The sequence below is a fragment of the Rhipicephalus microplus genome, unplaced genomic scaffold, assembly GCF_043290135.1.
Source record: "Rhipicephalus microplus isolate Deutch F79 unplaced genomic scaffold, USDA_Rmic scaffold_48, whole genome shotgun sequence".
Classification (NCBI taxonomy): Eukaryota; Metazoa; Arthropoda; class Arachnida; order Ixodida; family Ixodidae; genus Rhipicephalus; species Rhipicephalus microplus.
In genome coordinates this window covers 1,929,504-1,948,881 of record NW_027464621.1, presented here as the reverse complement: position 1 = coordinate 1,948,881, position 19,378 = coordinate 1,929,504, and the positions used below count along the sequence as shown (strand labels likewise).

Sequence of the window (19,378 nt, the reverse complement as noted above, 5' to 3'; positions counted from 1 at the left end):
TCTGTTGATTCACCCCACTGTTTAGCATGTCTGTGTTCCCTAGAGGCTTCCCGACGTTTTGCTATGGCTCTCTTAACGTCCTCATCCCGACAACTCTTGAGTTTGTGTGTCCTTTACTGGGGCAACTTGTCACGTGCCCTAGCAAGTTCTAGCTCAGTTTAATTTGATTCGTGTACGTCCACACTGTTTTATTATCGTCAGCAATTACTTTCTCAACTTGTTCAGTAGCTATTTCTGTTTGCCTTTCCGAATAAAAATTCGCTTGTTGTTGATCACATTGTCTCCTTCCCACTTTCAATGCTCTTCCAAAACTTGGCTTGATACATTTGTGATCACTAACCAGACTTTTGGAGCCACATTCATCAATGTGCATTCCCCTAAGCCTATCATACATCCTATGTGACATCAGTGCACAATCTATCGTTAACTGCAGCCTTCCTACCTCCCATGTTGTTTGCCCTTCACACTTCTCAGTACTGTTGCAAATGATCAAATCATGCCTTTAACATATATCCATGATCATTTTTAATGATGGGTCAGTATAGCTTTCTATATCTTGTATGTGCACATTCATATCGCCTAGTATAACTATCTCGCACTCTCCTCCTAATTCCTCAATGTCAATTCTTATACAGCCTACCATTGCCTTGTTTTCCTCTCTGGCCTTTGCTCCTGTCCACAAGTACATTAAACCAAGGAGTTTCATGTGCCCAGCTGCTTTCCGTTTTAAACATAAATGATCCGTGCATCCCTGCTTGATTTTTTGCCAACACATACTTTTAAGTGTAAATGCCCCAATTCCGCCTGCCTTTTTCCTGCCTTCTGTTCTATTGCAATATTCCCATACGTAGTCCGGATGGCAAGGTGTTTGCTTTGTGTCCGGAAGATGTGTCTCCACAACGCCATATACAATCAGCTCCTCCTGCCTTAACTGCTCTTCTATCTCTTGCCACTTCAACCTATTCCTGCCACCCATATATCTTATGTCCCATTTAGCTCTGCCTTTATGCTCAAGTCGTCCATTTCTTCTTCCACGGACCCCACGTGGCTTGAGTATTGGTGACTCTGTAGAATTGTCTTGGGCTCCATTGTTGGCCTCAGGGCTCTGGGGAAGAACATATAATGACTTATTTGTTCTGTGTAATTTGTTTTTGAACTGTTCCAAACATGTTTTCAAAGGCAGTTGTGTAACAATGGTGCAAAAACTTAAAAAGGACCCCTGCATGACAGGATTGAACACACATACATGGCAGTCGCATGACATGTTGCTATTTTGCGACACGATCGTAAAACCTCCGAGCAAGTGCCCTTACTCGAGCAAGCGGCCCACTCAACTTTCCGTGACATCAGAAATATGCCTCCTCCATTTCCGCAATTTTCACTGTTCTTATTCGCCCGATGAGTACAAGTGAAAAGGGGAAAAACCTCCATGCTCTAATGATTGTCCAACATGAAGAAAAAGGAAAAACCGCCCTGCTCAAATGGCAGCAAAAGATCCTAGCGATGGTGGCGACATACAGCGGCACGTGTCCCGAGTATACCTATGAGTTCTTTTCAAGCATCCTCCTTTGTGCTGCAGGGGCATGCTGAAATCGTCGAGGTACTTGTCGTTATTCGTGTGAGATTCGAATTGCTTGATATCGCATTAGTTGCTTCACCCTAGCAGCGAAACTGCTTTTTTTTCTTTTTTCGGAAATGCCACCTATAGTTAGCTTTCGACCTCTCTCTGAAACCAGAAGAGCTTGATCAAAGCTAGTGAATGTATCGAGATAATGGAGCTCTACTTTCGCACCAGCTACACAGGTACTTCACACACGTACACTTGCAGTACGTTGACACACAACCAAAATTATAAGCAACTCTAGAAAAAATGTACACCGACAACCTAGAATGCTGCAGCTCGGCCGTTCAAGCTCCACACACCGGAACCCTTAGTCAAGATCTGATTTTGAGTGATATAGCCAAGAAAATAAATACTGCATCAACCGCAGAACCATGCTCGCTATACCAGATTTCATTGCTGCCAACAGTTGGGAATTCTCATCGCAAAGGCCGTGCCTTCCCTTGCCAAAAAAACCGGCACGTACAATGGGTCTTGACCATGCTTATTATAGCACTTACGCCATGTTTCTTGAAAACAGACACGAGTCAAGTTCTTTTTTTTTTCTCGCAATATATGGGTTGACTTGCATTTGTAGAATGAAATTGGAATAGAGCACAATACAACACATTCATGCTTGACTTGTAGACAATCTACCATTTGGAATGAACTTGCATCAATCCGCTTGGCTCATGCTAACATCGAAAAACTTGTCGGCAACCTCTCTTCGCGTCTAGATGAGACTGAAAAAAAATTCGACATAAACCAGTGCAAAAGCCCACCCCTCGAACCCCCCCCCTCCCTCCGAAATTGCTTCTCTTTCTTATGAGGTAAAACAACTCGCTGACAAATGTGATGACGCTGAAAACCGCCTACGCCAATCGAATATACTGTTCTTTGGAATTAAAGACGAAAATACAAAAACTTGGGCCAAATCTGAAGCAGAAATAATTTCTTTTTGCGCCACGAACGTTGAAATAATCATCACCGACGCAGCTTTAGAGCGCGCGCACCGGCTCGGTCGCTACTGCGCCGACAAATTGCGTCCAATTATCGTTAAGTTTGCGCACCTCAAAGATAAATCTAGAATCCTCCAGTCTTCTCGGAAACTGAAGAAAGCAACCTTCTTTATACGGGAAGACTATTCAGCACGCGTGCGCCTCGTAAGGCAAAAGTTATACTCTTTTGGGCAGCAAAGTAACGCAACCTTCAAAATCCGCTTTCACAAACTGACAATTGATAAGAAATACACCTACGTTGTAATGACCGATTCCGTTGTTGAACTAACCACATAGCAATTTCCACGTGCCCACAAGTCCGCTCTCTCTCATGCTAACGTTCCAAGCAAGCCCTTCACAGCCATTTCAGCTTTCCATATCGCAACTGTAATGCTTACTTATGTCCGGAGCTACCTGTCCAAAAGAGAAACCGTTGAAGCTCTACTGGAAGATAACGGTACTGACCTCGCGATATTTGCTGAATCTTGGCTTAACCCGGACATTCAGGATAATGAACTACTTTCCGCAAAATCTTTATACTGTATTCACAGGCAAGATAGGCTGGGGCGCCAGGGAGGCGGGGTTGTGGCGCTTGTAAAGCCGAGTTTGCCTTCCTCCAGAATTGATGCAGAATGCCGTCATGAAATCCTGTGCGTAAATCTAACTTTCCCAACCTGCCTTACGTTTAATTTTGCCCAAATGGTTACTATGCCCACTCGTTGTACCAACATACTCGATTTATTTTTGGTCTCAACTCCCGATCTTGTAAACTCAGTTCAATGCGTAGATGGTATCAGTGACCATAAAATTTTATTAATTGGCCTTTCCATTCCTATTCCTACCCGACAACCTCTCAATAAGTACATCCGCGATTATAACAAAGCCAATTTTTCCCAAATTAATGAAGAACTGGCAGATTTCTATGAAATCTTTTTACATTGTGCTGCTTCGCGATCAGTCGAACAAAACTGGGTGTTATTTAAAAACAAATTGCTGTCCTTAATTGACAGACATATACCTATAATCTGTATTCGCGGGGATGCTGAAAGACCATGGTACTCTAATTCCTTGAGGAGGCTGTCAAAAAAGAAAAAACGCCTCTCCAGAGAAGCCAAGTGATCGAAATCCCCTGTTAAATGGGAAAAGTATTGCACATGTTTGCGCGAGTACACTTCACTGTTTAAAAATGCAAAAAGGCAATTCTTCGGTCATGGTCTCCTCGGCATCCTGCGCGACAACCCACAAAAATTTTGGAAGTATTTGTCTCTTAAAAACAGCGCTGCTCAAAACTTGCCATTTACTAATCCCGATGGTTCGGACGTTTCCGCCACTGACTCCGCCGAAATTATGAATTACCATTTTTCGTCTATATTCACGCAAGAACCCTCCACCGATGTTCCGTCCTTGCCGCCCAGAGACTTCCCGCAGATGCCACGCATTTTTGCTACAAGTGAAGGAATAGCAAATCTAATCGACAACCTTAAATTCTCGTGTTCCCCTGGCCCAGACAATATACTCGCTAAAATACTGAAAAGCAGAAAAATAATGTCCAGTCTTATCCTACAATTTATTTTTAACCAATCCCTTGACACTGGTTTTATTCTTAAAGACTGGAAGATAAGTAAAGTCACCCCCGTGCCCAAATCAGGAAGCCCTTCAGACCCCTCAAACTATCGTCCTATTTCGTTAACATGCATTGCCTCCAAGCTGCTAGAACACGTAATCTACTCCCATATTGCAACTCATCTGGACCAAAATTCCTTCTTTTTTTCTAACCAGCACGGGTTCCGGCATGGACTGTCGTGCGAGACACAGCTGTACGAATTTTCTACTGACCTTCATTTTAACCTAGACTCTTCCTTTCAAACAGACGTGATATACCTCGACTTTTCCAAAGCTTTCGACCGTGTTCCCTACCGCCGTCTAATAAGTAAACTTTCTTGTCTCAGTATAGACCCCTTAGCCCTATCTTGGATTAAAAATTTTCTAACCGGTCGCGTTCAGTATACTGTTGTCACGAATAATGAATCAACCCGTGTTGATGTCGTTTCCGGTGTACCACAAGGTTCCGTTCTTGGGCCTCTTTTGTTTATAATCTTTATTAATGATATTCCAGACAAAATTTCATCCACCATCCGCCTTTTTGCAGACGATTGTGTGGTTTACCGTCGCATCTCATGTTGCACTGACCAAATTACACTCCAGAATGACTTGTCTAACATACATAATTGGTGTTCGCGGTGGCTAATGCAGCTTTATACACAAAAATGTAAATTCATGCAAGTTTCGCGCAAGCGCCCTAACTTTCCCTTCCAGTATTCTGTGAACGTCCAACCCTTCACCCAGGTCGACTCATATCGTTATCTTGGCGTAATAATAACAAGTAAACTAACATGGTCCGAGCACATAGATAAACTAGTCACCGCTTCAGCAAAGTCACTTGGCTACATTAAAACATTGCTTACGTCCTGCCCACCGCAAATTAGCTTACGAAACCTTCACGCGTACTAAACTTGAATATGCTTCTGCTATTTGGAACCCTCATCAAAATTACCTAATCGACACATTAGAAGCAATTCAAAATTGCGCTGCCAGATTCATCACCTCACAATACAGTTCTCGCTTAAGTATTACCAGTATCAAACAATCACTCAACCTCCCGCCTCTAGAAATTCGCCGCAAAGTCACTCGGCTCTGCCTTCTGTACAAACTATACCATAATTTCCCATCGCAACGCAATACCGTTCTTCTACCTCCCGCCCGTTCATCGCGTCGCCTCTTTAACTCCCTATGTTTACAGCCCTTACATGGTTCAACTAACGCTTTCAATAAATCATTTTTACCTACTACCATTGAAGACTGGAATAATTTGCCTGAATCCATAGTGCACGAACAAAACCCCTTAAAATTTAAACAGCTAATCACAAATCACTTGATATGTTAAGTTAATTTGCAATTGTTGCCATTTTCTTCCATGTATATATATTTTTTCCTTCTGTTGACATTGTTTCTTATCATGTAGTTCACTTTCGATTATGCTTTGTACCATTGACATTCATGCATCTGTTGAATTGTGTTTTTGCCTCCCCTTTATGTAATACCCCGCAAGGGGCCTTTAAGGGTTCAATAAATGATGATAATGATGATCTTCCTGGCCCTTTCAGTTTCCATTTTGCAAGCCGCAATCACAACACAGCCAAGTATGTGCAGTGCTCAAAATTCAAACCAGACATTTCAGTCACTGCTGGTATGCTCAGCAGCTCAAGATGACTACATCATTTTGCACCGAGTTCGGTCTAGGGTTCATACAGGTTTTCAAACCGAAAAATCAAAGATATTCAAAGACTTTCCAGGACCTGTTGCAACTTTTTCAAGGACTCAAAGCGGCATGCTATGTCGGAATTTATCACTCTCAAATTTTTTAATTGACTGATTTTATTGAACTTATCATAAATATATGAATATCACAATTATAAGAAAAACAAATATAGTCAAGGTTTCTTCCACCTCATCCCCCCTCAATCTCCATGCATTACGAGCCACTGCAGGTAGCCGTCAGCCTGGCGCACAATGTCTGGCATGAAGAAGAACGGTGGCAGAGCCAGGCCGTCCGAGGAAGGTCGGAGGTGGGCCATCAGGTCTCACACAACAGCCCGGCAGTCGGGCGTACCCAGCTCAAAACCAGTGATAAGGATCCCGTGAGTGTCTTCGCCTGGAAACAGAAAAAAAAAAATAATGATCAAAGGGTTATAAAGCCAAACGGTGATTATAGACACACAAATTTTCTATGAAAACTTTAGCGTCATTGATTTCACCACCATTGGTTTACGAGCAAGCGAAAAAATAAAAATTTCGAGATTTCCGAGCGTGGTCTTGGAGTGGTGATATGAGATATCTGGCTTTTTTTTCTTTTTGCATTGGTCAAGAAATTTTCCGAAATTTCATTCGTTCTCTGGGCCCCTGACGAAAAAACGTACTTCATTTAGCAGACTTTATCAAAATTTAATGACACAGCGACTAGTGTAGGGACTTCAAAGAATGAAGAGGTTCAAACTGGGCTAGTTGGTATGAATGCATAATAATAATAATTAATATCGACGTTTAAGCACAGGTTATGTGCACTAATTTTTCAGTCTGCTGTCTGAGCTTGTCTTGGTGGTTCTTCCTTCAGTTTATTTTTTTTTTTCGGCGCTGTTCATTATCACGAACTCAAGTTGACACCACCTGTATTTTGCAATCGTCAAGCATCTTCTCACAGCATGCACGGTGTCTTTAGTAACTTACAACTAGAAAAAACATATTTTTTTCCCTTCAGTGTCCTTATAAGGTCAGGAAGTGGGCAACAATGTGAAGAAACCAAGCGGCAACATCACTAGCTCAAGGTTCATGCTTGTTTACATGAAAAAAACTCAAGGGTTTTGAAGGACTTTCAAGGCTATGTCTAGCAATTTTCAAGAACCACAGTGTCTGTTAAAATCCCAATCAACATTTTCAGGGAAAGACAAAGGCTTCAAGTAACTATTATTCGTAAAAAAAACGCAACATCAATGGAGCAGACGTCAAAATGTGGCTCCAGTGACATTTTCTCTTCAGACAACTTTCAATTATAGTTTCTTGAAACTGCTTGGGTAATACCGTTCAGTCTGACACAAATTGCAAACTCTTATTCAGATAGGAAAAACTAAGGAACAGTTATTATGCAACGTCTTGTTGCTTTTTTTGAATTTTCATATCCATATAACTATTTCCCGCTGCTTGGTCTTGGCACTCCTACTAAGGATGTTTGACTTGATGATGCCCGTCAGGTCGCCGATTCTCTGTGCTTTTTCTGCATACGAGTCTGCTGTAGCTGATAATTACTTGACGGCTTTAAGCTTTTTTTTTTTTTAATACGAAAATGCCAGAGTGTGCCAAGGCTCTGCTAGCGTACTTCCATCACAGAAGTGACGTTGAAAACTATTTACTAAGAGATTGAAAAAAAACAAACTAGAAGGCAAGCATCTGTCATGCGGAATCGAACCAGTAACCTCTAGGTTTCCTGCGCGCGGCTCTAACCACTACACCACGTGGCGTGCCCTGCGTAGAGTGCACACCACACACGCCGTTCGGTTGCCCTCAGGGCTTCGAAACTTTAGCGCATTTTCTACATCAGTGGCGAGACAGCACAATGGGCTCTCGTTGGGCGCTCTATGAAGGTCATCCCCTCCATGAAACCCTGCCTACAAGGAGAGAGAGTGGTCTCTCCAGCGCGAGCGCTCATCGGACTTGTCATTAGGGAAAGAACAAAGGTCACTTCCCACGCTGCTAAGGCCGCTTTTACGAAAGGAGCACGCTGCTGACACTAGACGCAGGAAGGATCGCGACAGTTCTTCGCACTTCTCCTGCGTATACTTGTGCGCTCCTTTAGTGCGTCTTTCTTTTTGTTTGATTGTGCGTTTTTCTTTCTGTTTGAGCAGCACGCTCCAAGTTTCGAGCGTGACGGTTGTTAGTCTGCGCTCGTTCTGCATATTCTGAGTTCGTGCGTTATTTCTGCTTGAGGTATGCGCTGCAAGTTTCGAGCTGTTTGCCATTCCTAACATAATTTTGCAATTCATTGCTGTTGCTGAGGCAATGCACAATAAATGCCAAAATACCTCTGTAAAGACACCTTTGACTTACATGTAATATTAATTCCTAAGTAGGGCTATCAGCCACGTTATTTTGTGAACATTCCGACTTCCTCCGGCATGCAACATTTCTTTTTCTCTTTTTTATCCTCCTGCTCCTATCTTTTACGAATTTCCGGAAATGCACGATGTTGGTTCCATGCAGAATCTATTTATGTTTAAATTCTTATGTGATGGCCACCTGCTAAATTTATGGCATAACAAGTAATGGGCCATGAAGTATGGGACAATATCTTTAAAAAAAAAGGGGGGGGGGGGGGAATTCGAGGGTTTTCATGGCTTGAGAAAACTCAAGAGAACTTTAAAGGCCTTGAAAATGAATCTTTCGAATTTGTGGGTTTTCAGCGATTTCAAGGACCCGCATTATGCATGCCAACTGACAGTGTTCTAGTCCCATCCACCCCGAGGGACACGAAAGCCCCTCATGTGTAACCTATGAGCATTTGTAAGTGCATCCAATTTACATGTCACTATTCCACGATACTTGATATTCTATTGCAAGAGTAATAATGCTGTAATATATAGACTGACGTATGTTTCACTAATTCGTGTTTATGAAATTTGACTAAAAATATCCATTTATCACAAAGTCATTCACGTTCTATTGAGGCACGAGTAGAAAGAAATCTCGGGCTCGAAATATTCAGCAGTTTCTTTTTCGGTTGCATTCACTTTGAATAAAAAAAAACATCTAAGTTAGGACTCAATGAAAGCAGCATGTTGAATGCCTAGTCGAACGTGGTAGCGTCCTCAGCAGAGTGATTATATTGAGCAGCATGTGCAGCAAAATAAGCTAACTGAACAAGCACTCACTGATTATGCAGGTGGTTCAGTTCATCCAAAGCTCATGGTATCTTCTTAGCCACTAGTCAGCACAACTATACTCGAGGACAACTTTTCACGGCACTGCTGTAGAACCTACAGACCTTAAGTGCATGCCTGCTGGAACGTTAAAAAATGTTGCATAGCTTTATGGTTCTTAAAGTTATCTTGCACAAATAAGCACTGGCGTATTATGAGACAAACGGTTGTGGGATACAGGAGGCAAAACAAAATTACTTACTTTACAAGAAGTTTTCCGCAGTTCTTAGAACCACATTTACTGCATGCTTACTCACTGCAGTAAACACGACGCCGTGAAATATGCAGAAGCACAAGTGCACCATTTCAGACTGCTAAAACGCTCTCTAGGAACAATTCTTTCATTGTCAATCCAAACATCACAAAAATGACGGGGCACTTACTGTGGCCTTTTGCAGCACTCGCAAAACCAAGTGGTATGGTACCTGAAAATGGGTTACCGGCACTTAGTATCCAAAATGGTAATCAACTGTCTCGTGCAAATGAAAAAAGGCAAGCTTCATACCTGGGTCGTTTAATTTATGACATGCACGGATGAATCCTTGTTGAACTCAATACACAGCGAGTCCAATTTATAAAGGGTAACATGTTCCTTGCCTACTGACAATGTTGGTTGCCAGGATGTAAAACGAAAATTTCTTGATTTCTATATGGCAAAAGAAGAGAGAGGCAAGTCAGGGAGGGGTTAAGTTGTCCAAATTCTAGTCGAGCAGCACGACAAAAAAGATCAGTAACAATGGCAACGTTGCTCCTGTAAGCTGCACTGACGGGGACAAGATTTGTCGCAAAACGACGCATGCAGCACTACATGCAAAGCAACTCCTCGCGTGATGAAATGAATGAGATGCGTAAAAAAAGAGCCAGACAGCGTGTTGAATCACTGTAATGCTACGCCCATCAGACGTGAAATAGTTCTCCAAGGATCCCACTTGCTTTTCCTTGTAATGATTCGCCATGGAGTCGTAATGGGCTTTCTCCTCTTGCATCAACGACTGCTAAGTTGGAGGTCTGTTAGAGCTCATAAAAGTAGAAACGACAGCACTGAACGGCGGTAGAGCACCATTCAAGGCATTGATAACAAAGGACTCCTAAAGCCGTACGGAAAGTAGGAAGACCCACAGCAACGCATGACGAGCGTAGAACCTCCGTGTTCATGTTTGGAAACTGCTCGTGACAGAAAAGAATGCGGCGAGGCTCGCGCCAAGAGCAACGTCGCGGACAGTGCCGTTCTGTTTACGCGCAATGAACAAACCCTTCGTGTGGACAATGCCGTCGGCAAGACATATAGAAAACGCGAAATCCGCGGGTATAGAGAAAAGTGCCGGCATACCTTTCACATCTCTCCAGCCTCTACTCGGACTGTTTCTAGAGTGCAAGAGAATTTGCCTTCTCTACGCTCGTTCTGTAGTTCTCGCATTAAAAAGTAGAACAATCCCATTTTCCTAGGAGCCATAGTGATGATAATAGCTGCACGTGCACCACGAGCTACTGCAGAACGACAGCGCGTGTGTGAAGTTAAGACGAAATTTGACAGGTAGCGTGCCGGTCTAGTAGGCGGTCTAATACGCTCGCTGTCAAATTTCTTTTTCTTTACTTCATAACTTTCGCGACTTTTCGTAACACCCTGTAGCAACTGAAGCTATAATGAAGAAAAAAATCAAACCATTATAACTGTACAAGTGAAACTAAGAATTTAAAATATTCACCGAAAAATCTGGGCCCTTTTGGCAGTGCAGAGCCGCGCACAGCTTTTAAACCACAACACTGCTCATTGATGAATGAATAGATGGATGTGCTGTGCTCTTATGATGGATGGATAAGTATGGTTGAACTCTTTAAATTAGATCGGCCGGTAGCTCGCGCTAAATAGCAATATTACTTCTCGGCCTTTTGGCTAAGATCAAAGTGTAATCACTTAGTCACCAACCAACTAGATTTATCTTTTCTTGTTTTTCCTTCAAATAGAGAAGTTGAAGACTGGTACTTTGCAGTGAAGGATTTAGTTTTAACTCGTGCCTTAATTGTAGCCACCAATCAGATAACCTCCTCCTCTTTATTTCTAGCCGTCTAAAGTTTATTTTGCTCCGGCTGTCCTTAAACCCCAGTGCTTTCGAAAACTCTGCGCGCCCTTTACAGAACATTATCAGGTGTTCGGCAGTTTCCTACCCCTCTCCACACGCACTGCATACCGTGTCTACCTCTTCGTCTTTGGCCCGATAAGTCCTGGTCCTGGCCTCAAACAGTAGAGAACTACCTCGAGTATTGTCATAGATCCTTTCCTTGGCAATATCCTGCTTAGGAGTGCGATATATCTCTAGTCTATTTTGCCCTGGCTGTCCTTAAACCCCAGTGCTTTGCAAAACTCTGCGCGCCCTTTACAGAACATTATAAGGTGTTCGGCAGACCATAATCCCGTATTTTTCATTTTGGGCTCCGAAAATACCAAGGCCAGTAACATCTTTACGAAACGCCGATTCGACACGGACAAGTTTGTGCAAATAATTAGCACTGTAGACTGGAGATCGGTGACTAACCTAGACTGCGCAGAAAAGGCTTTTGAGTCTTTCTCAGAAGTAATAGCTTCAGGTATAGATCCATGCACCACTTCCACTACTGTCACAAAGTGGTATCGTTCCCCAAGAAATCAATGGATAAGAACTCGTTGTTGAAGTCCATTAATAAAAAGAATAACCTTCATAAGAAACTAAAGTCGCAGCCTTATAACCTTGCATTAAAATGCCGCTTTCACAAATACTCAGCAACATTATCTTCCTTACTTAGGCGTGCTAAGCGCAATTACTACCGGAATCTAATTGTAAAACACACAGTTAACACGAGACGCTGCTGGGAAATCATTAAAAAATTTTTGAACATGAAAAACCGCTTAGAGCCCACAATGAAAATAAAGCAAGTTGACGAAATGTATACCGACCCTGTAAGAGTGGCCGCCACGTTCAGTGAGCATTTCTGCGCATCTGCGGAAACGCAGCAATCACCAGGTCATTTACGCAATATACCACGGTGTACTCATTTTTTTTATCTTCATTCCACATCTGCAGATGAATTCCTTCAGTTTATCACATCACTAAAGACCTTTTTTTTTTTTTAATCCGGTTGGGAACTGCGCGGCACCGGGATTTGAACCACGGACCTCTTGCATGTCCGCCTCGCATGCAAGAGGTCCGTGCTTCAAATCCTGGTGCCGCCCAATTCCCAACCGGATTAAAAAAAAAAAAACGCGTGTTGATGGAACTGCATTAAGAGGCCTGGGGTGCGGCCTCACCGGTAACCACCGCCAGGAACGCACTCCCTCACCAGAGGAGGATTGGCCACCCTGTTGCAGTATCTGGCCACTACCTCCCACATGCATACGTCAAATGACTCACGGCCCTCAGTCCCAAGCAGCTGCGAAGCAACTGACCACGGCGGCAGTCAGATCTGCAACGCAGCAGAGGGTGCTAAGAATCTCTGGATTCTGACAGGCCGCCATTGGAACCTGAACTTGGCAACATTTAATGCTAGAACTTTATCTAGTGAGGGAAGTCTAGCTGTACTATTCGAGGAGCTGGAGGGTGTTAAATGGGATATATTAGGGCTCAGTGAGGTTAGGAGGACAGATGAGGCCTATACTGTGCTACAGAATGGGCACGTCCTTTCCCATTGGGGCCTGGCAGACAGAAGAGAACTGGGAGTGGGGTTCCTAATTTACAGAAACATAGCTGGCAGCATAGAGGAATACTATAGCATTAATGAAAGGGTGGTAGGTATTGTAATTAAACTGAATAAAAGATACAAGATGAAGGTAGTACAGGCTTACACGCCTACATCCAGCCATGATGACGCTTCAGTTGAAAGCTTCTATGAAGACGTGGAATCGGCAATGAGTAAGGTAAAAACACAGTATACTATAGTGCTGGGCGACTTTAATGCAAAGGTAGGGAAGAAGCAGGCTGGAAAACAGGCAGTAGGAGATTATGGCATCGGCACTAGAAACGCCAGAGGAGAGCTACTAGTAGAATTCGCAGAACGCAATAATTTGCGGATTTTGAATACCTTCTACAGAAAACGAGACAACCGCAAGTGGACATGGAGGAGCCCTAATGGCGAAAATAAGAACGAAATAGACTTTATAATGACTGCACACCCAGGAATCGTGCAGGATGTGGAAGTGGTTGGCAAGGTACGATGCAGTGACCATAGAATGATACGGTCTCGAATTCGCCTAGACTTGAAGAAGGAACGACAGAAACTAATACGCAAGAAGCCTATCAATGAGCTAGCACTGAGAGGGAAAGTACAGGAATTCAGAGTGTCGCTGCAGAACAGGTACTCGGCTCTTAGTGAGGAAACCAACCTTAGCGTATACAATTAATGATAATCTGGCGAGTATCATTACAGAGTGTGCAGTGGAAGTTGGAGGCAGGGTAGTTAGACAGGACACTGGCAAGCTTTCCCAGGAAACGAAGAACCTAATTAAGGAGCGTCAAATCATGAAAGTGTCAAGTACAACAGACAAAATAGAACTGGCAGAGCTTTCGAAGTTGATTAATAGACGTAAAGTATGCGATGTAAGAAGGTATAACATGGAGAGAATTGAACACGCTCTGAAAAACGGAGGAAGCGTCAAAGCAGTGAAGAGGAAACTTGGGATAGGCAAAAGTCGGATGTATGCACTAAGGGACAAAGAAGGCAAAATAACTACGAATATGGATTGGATACTTAAAATAGCAGAGGAGTTTTACAGAGATCTGTACTGTAGCCGAGACAACCACGACCTTAATACTATAAGAACTAGCAGTAACCCAGATGACACCCCACCAGTAATGATAGAAGAAGTCAGAAAAGCTTTGGAGAGCATGCAAAGAGGCAAAGCTGCTGGTGAGGATCAGGTAACATCCGACCTGCTGAAAGATGGAGGACAGATTGTGTTAGAAAAACTAGCCACCCTGTTTACGAGGTGTCTCCTGACGGGAAGAGTACCAGAGTCTTGGAAGAACGCTAACATCATCTTAATACATAAGAAAGGAGATAACAAGGACTTGAAGAATTGCAGACAGTCAGCTTGCTCTCTGTAGTATACAAGCTATTTACAAAGGTAATTGCTAACAGAGTAAAGAAAACATTAGAATTCAATCAACCTAAGGAACAAGCAGGATTTCGAACAGGCTACTCAACAATTGACAACATTCATACTATCAATCAGGTAATAGAGAAATGCTCAGAGTATAACCAACCACTATACATAGCCTTCATAGATTACGAGAAGGCGTTTGATTCAGTAGAAATATCAGCCGTCATGCAGACACTGCGGAATCAGGGCGTAGATGAAGTATATATAAACATTCTGGAAGAAATCTACAGGGGATCAACTGCTACCATAGTGCTTCATAAAGAAAGCAACAGAATACCAATCAAGAAGGGTGTAAGGCAGGGGGACACAATCTCCCCAATGCTATTTACCGCGTGCCCACAGGAGGTTTTCAGAAACCTAGAATGGAACAGTTAGGGATAAGAGTTGATGGAGAATACCTTAGTAACTTGCGCTTCGCCGATGACATCGCATTGCTGAGTAACTCAGGGGACGAATTGCAACTCATGATTACGGAGTTAGACAAGGAGAGCAGAAAGGTGGGTCTTAAAATTAATCTGCAGAAAACGAAAGTAATGTACAACAACCTCGGAAAGGAGCAGCGCTTCGCGATAGGTAATAGTGCACTTGAAGTTGTAAAAGACTATGTCTACTTAGGGCAGGTAATAACCGCAGAGCCTAACCACGAGATTGAAGTAACTAGAAGAATAAGAATGGGATGGAGCACATTCGGCAAGCACTCTCAAATTATGACAGGTAGATTGCCACTATCCGTCAAGAGGAAGGTATATAACAGCTGTATCTTGCCGGTACTTAGCTACGGAGCAGAAACCTGGAGACTTACAAAGAGGGTTCAGCTTAAATTGAGGACGACGCAGCGAGCAATGGAAAGAAAAATGGTAGGTGTAACCTTAAGAGACAAGAAGAGAGCAGAGTGGATTAGGGGACAAACGGGGGTTAAGGATATCATAGTTGAAATAAAGAAGAGGAAATGGACATGGGCCGGGCATGTAGCGCGTAGACAGGATAACCGCTGGTCATTAAGGGTAACTAACTGGATTCCCAGAGAAGGGAAGCGGGTTAGGGGGAGACAGAAGGTTAGGTGGGATGATGAGATTAAGAAGTTTGCAGGTATAAATTGGCAGCAGCAAGCACAGGACCAGGTTAACTGGCGGATCTTGGGAGAGGCCTTTGTCTTGCAGTCGACGTAGTCAGGCTGATGATGATGATGATGATGAAAGACCACAAGTGCTGGTTTAGATAATATTGATCCTTTTAAAGTAAAACTAGTTTCAAACTTAATATCACCACCTTTGGCAGTAATTATTAACAAGCAGTTTTCAGCGGGTGTGTTTCCGAGCTGCCTTAAGGCTGGAAAAATAGTTCCAGTTTTTAAGAAGGGTGATAAGCCTTCTGTACAGAATTATAGGCCAATCTGTATGCTGCCTTTCTTCGGTAAGGTAATTGAAAAGTTATTCCACATTAGATTAATGCGTAATCTGAAAAAAAAAATAATCTTTTATCTCCACAACGATTCGGATTCCGTCAAGGATATTCAACTGAGCTGGCAATAATTACCTTAAAGGAGGAAATTAAACAAGCTATTGATAAAGGGTTACTTGTGGGATCTGTGTTTATCGATTTGACGAAGGCTTTTGACACTATAAATCATCACGTTCTACTTGCTAAACCCGATTCATTTGGTATGTCTGGTCCGCCACTAAGTTTTGTTAAGAGCTACCTCAGTAACCAGTCTCAAATGGTTCATGTTAATGGCCATCTTTCAACGCCCAAGTTAATTAACGTTGGTGTTCCACAGGGATCAATTTTAGGCCCACTTTTATTTTGGATGTTTATTAATGATCTACCTAACACTCTTACAAGGACCAAGTGCATACTTTACGCTGACGACACAACCATCTTTCAGTCATCTAAATCAGTTTCTTCACTCCAGTCTGACCTCACCACAGATTTACATAACATAACCTTATGGTGCCAGGCCAATTATCTTCAGATCAATGCTACTAAAACTGTGTTAATGTTGTTCCATTCACCGCGCATTTCACTTGACATACAACCTTCCCTTCACATTGGTAATATCGTCATAAACATTTCCAGGGAAGTGCGGTTTCTTGGCGTCATCTTAGATAGCGAACTAAAATTTCATTAACATGCAGCATCACTCGTTAAAAAGATTGCATTTGGTATTCACGTTATCATCAAGACACGAACTTATTTTCCGCTTCACATCATACGTACTTTGTATTTTGCTTATATTCATAGCCATATTTCGTATTGCGTATCATCTTGGGCCAATACATATTTCACGCACATGGAACGTTTACAGCGACTTCAGAATCAAGCAGTTAGATTAATGACTTTCAGCCCATTTTACTTCTCCTGCAGCTCGTTCTTTCCTCAGCTTAACATACTCCCATTGAGACAATTATTTTGTCATAGAAAGTCCATTGTCGCCTTTAGACTCATCACGCATGACATATTTATTGCATGCATTGATCATCGTCACTTAACTAATGGTAACATCACCCAGTTTTCCCAGTGCAGTAATCTTCTTTTGCCGGCCGTAAGGAAAAACTACGGCAAGTTCTCAAAGTTATTTACTGGCATAGCCATTTGTAATTCATTGCCTTTCAAATTGAAATCATCGCATAACATCCATATTTTCACTTTGCGCAGTAAGAAATATTACGTTCAGGAATTAATCAGCTCATCCGATTTGTGTAATTAACTGTTAATAGCACTCCACAGTTCTGTGCTATTTCACTACTTCAATTAGCCTTTGTATAATTGATAACACTTATAATGAAACGTGTTGCATTTGTAACGTAGAGTTCATTAACATTGTTTTATGTCTTCACTTGCTTTTGACTATTTGCTTGTTATTTTTCAATAGTGAGTATTACCATTATGTTGTGTATTGATCGTATTTTTATTGTTAATCAAGATTACTCATTATTACTCACAAGTCCGTATACTATTGCTGTATTTTTTCTAATTACCCCATCCATGTAGACGTAGGATGTCCCCCTGTCAGTTTCTCTAAAACTTTGGGACCTCCTGCTGTAATAACGCTAACCATGTAACTCAACTGAACTATTTAATAAACTTGACTTGACTTTCCTTCCCCTCTCCACACGCACTGCATATCGTGTCTACCTCTTCGTCTCTGGCACAATAAGTCCTGGTCCTGGCCTCAAACAGTAGAGAACTACCCCGAGTATTATCGTAGATCCTCATTGACAGTATCCTGCTTAGGAGTTCGATATATGTGCGAATGTGCGAACTTTTTAATCATGCCAGTTCTCCACATGCCGGTCTCCATTTCCTACACCTTCTTCTTAACCGATACTTTTTTTTTTATTTGGCCCCCTGCACTTTTCCAAGTACTTACCCGTCAACTTTCTGGTTCTCTTCCTGGATTTGGTATCGACATTCCTCTTGTACAAGTACCTGAAAACTTTCCTAGTTTAATGCTCCTCCCCCATTTCTCTAAATCGATTCTCAAAATTTATCTTGCTGTTAGCTTCCCTGCCCTCAAATGATGTCCATCCCATGTCACCTTGTACATCCCGTTTATGTGTATTCCCGTGAGCTTCTAAAGCGAGCGTGCCTATTCCACGTTGATGAATTTCTAATCTTGCTTTTACCTCTAATTCATGCTCAAGACCGCATTGCCGAAAGTCGGACCAGGAACTATCACGCCTTTTCATATATATTCCTCTCACAACATCATACCTATTGTAATTCCACAGTGCGCTAGTTTTCATCACCGCTGCATTTCTGTTGCCTTTGGTCATTACATATATTTCGTGTTCCCTTAGGTACTCCTTGTCATTGCTTATCCATACGCCCAGAGATATTTGTATTTATCTCTTATCTCTTGGGTGACCTTCTGTATCCTAAGCTCACCACCTTCATTACTATTAAAAATCGTGACTGCTGATTTTTCTTTACTGAATCTGAAATCTAACCTATCAACCTTAATACCGTAGATGTTCATCAATCTCTGCAAATCTTCCTTGTTCTCGGTGAGTAGTACTTTATCATCTGCGTACGTCAATGCTGGTAGTGCCTGTGCAATGAGTTTTTCTTGTTTGATGAAATAGAGCTTGAGGAAGTCCACTCCCCTATAGTTTGGCCTCTAATCCTTGTAGGTACAACACGAATAACAAGGGTGACAGAGGACACCCCTGCCTAAGCCCCCCTTTTATCTCTGTAAGCTAGGATGCCTGTTTTTCCCATTTTATAATTATCTTGTTACTTTTATAGATATCCTTTAAAGAATTAGCGACTCCATCTCCCACACCTAGTGTGTCCAGTATTCCCCACAAGTCCTCTTGAACCATGCTATCGTACCCTCCCTTCATATCCAAAAATGCTAGCCAAAGGGACCTGTGTTCCTTCCCTGCCATTTCGATGCACTGCGTCATTGATAATGAATTGTATTCCAACCTCCTGTGTTTCTGAAACCCATTCTCTAGTTCCCCCAGCACCTCGTCATCCTCTATCCATGCCTGCAGTCTCTCCTTCATAATCTGCATTGCCAGCCTGTAGACCACTGGTGTCACTGTTACAAGACAGTAGTTGTTAAGTCAGCTTTGTCCCCCTTTCCTTTTTAGATCATGCTCATCCTGCTAAGTTTCCATCCATCGGGGACTTCAGGATTGATTATTGTTTTGCTCGCTGCCTCTCTCAAAGTCTGCTTAGACTTGGGACCCAATGCCTTTATCTTGTTGTTGCTTTTTTTTGAATTTTCATATCCATATAACTATTTCCCGCTGCTTAGTCTTGGCACTCCTCCTAAGGATGTTTGACTTGTTGATGCCCGTCAGGTCGCCGTTTCTCTGTGCTTTTTCTGCATATGAGTCTGCGGTAGCTGATAATTACTTGACGACTTCAAGCTTTTTTTTTTTTTTACCACGAAAATGCCAGGGTGTACCAAGGCTCTGCTAGCGTACTTCCATCACAGAAGTGACGTTGAAAAATATTTACTAAGAGATTGAAAAAAAACAAACTAGAAGGCAAGCATCTGTCATGCGGAATCGAACCAGTAACTTCTAGGTTTTCAGCGCGCAACTCTAACCACTACACCACGTGGCGTGCCCTGCGTAGAGAGCACACCACACACGCCGTTCGGTTTTCC

General features: G+C 42.5%; 1 protein-coding gene across 11 annotated transcripts in view; it reads right to left on the bottom strand.

The window, feature by feature from the left end:
- Window positions 1-4,907: 4,907 nt before the first annotated feature.
- The window catches only part of LOC142788229 (zinc finger MYM-type protein 1-like), a 37,419-nt gene continuing 22,948 nt past the window's right edge, over window positions 4,908-19,378 (bottom strand). For 4 of the 11 annotated variants that reach the window (XR_012889304.1, XR_012889303.1, XR_012889300.1 and 1 more), the window contains exons 6-8: window positions 9,631-9,771; window positions 9,509-9,550; window positions 4,919-6,310 (exon numbers count right to left, since the gene is read on the bottom strand). The gene's annotated coding sequence lies outside the window, so the exon portion shown is untranslated. Of the gene's footprint in view, window positions 6,311-9,508; window positions 9,551-9,630; window positions 9,772-12,057; window positions 12,193-19,378 lie in introns of those variants that run through there. The other 7 variants (XR_012889306.1, XR_012889305.1, XR_012889309.1 and 4 more) reach the window with 6 other exon arrangements.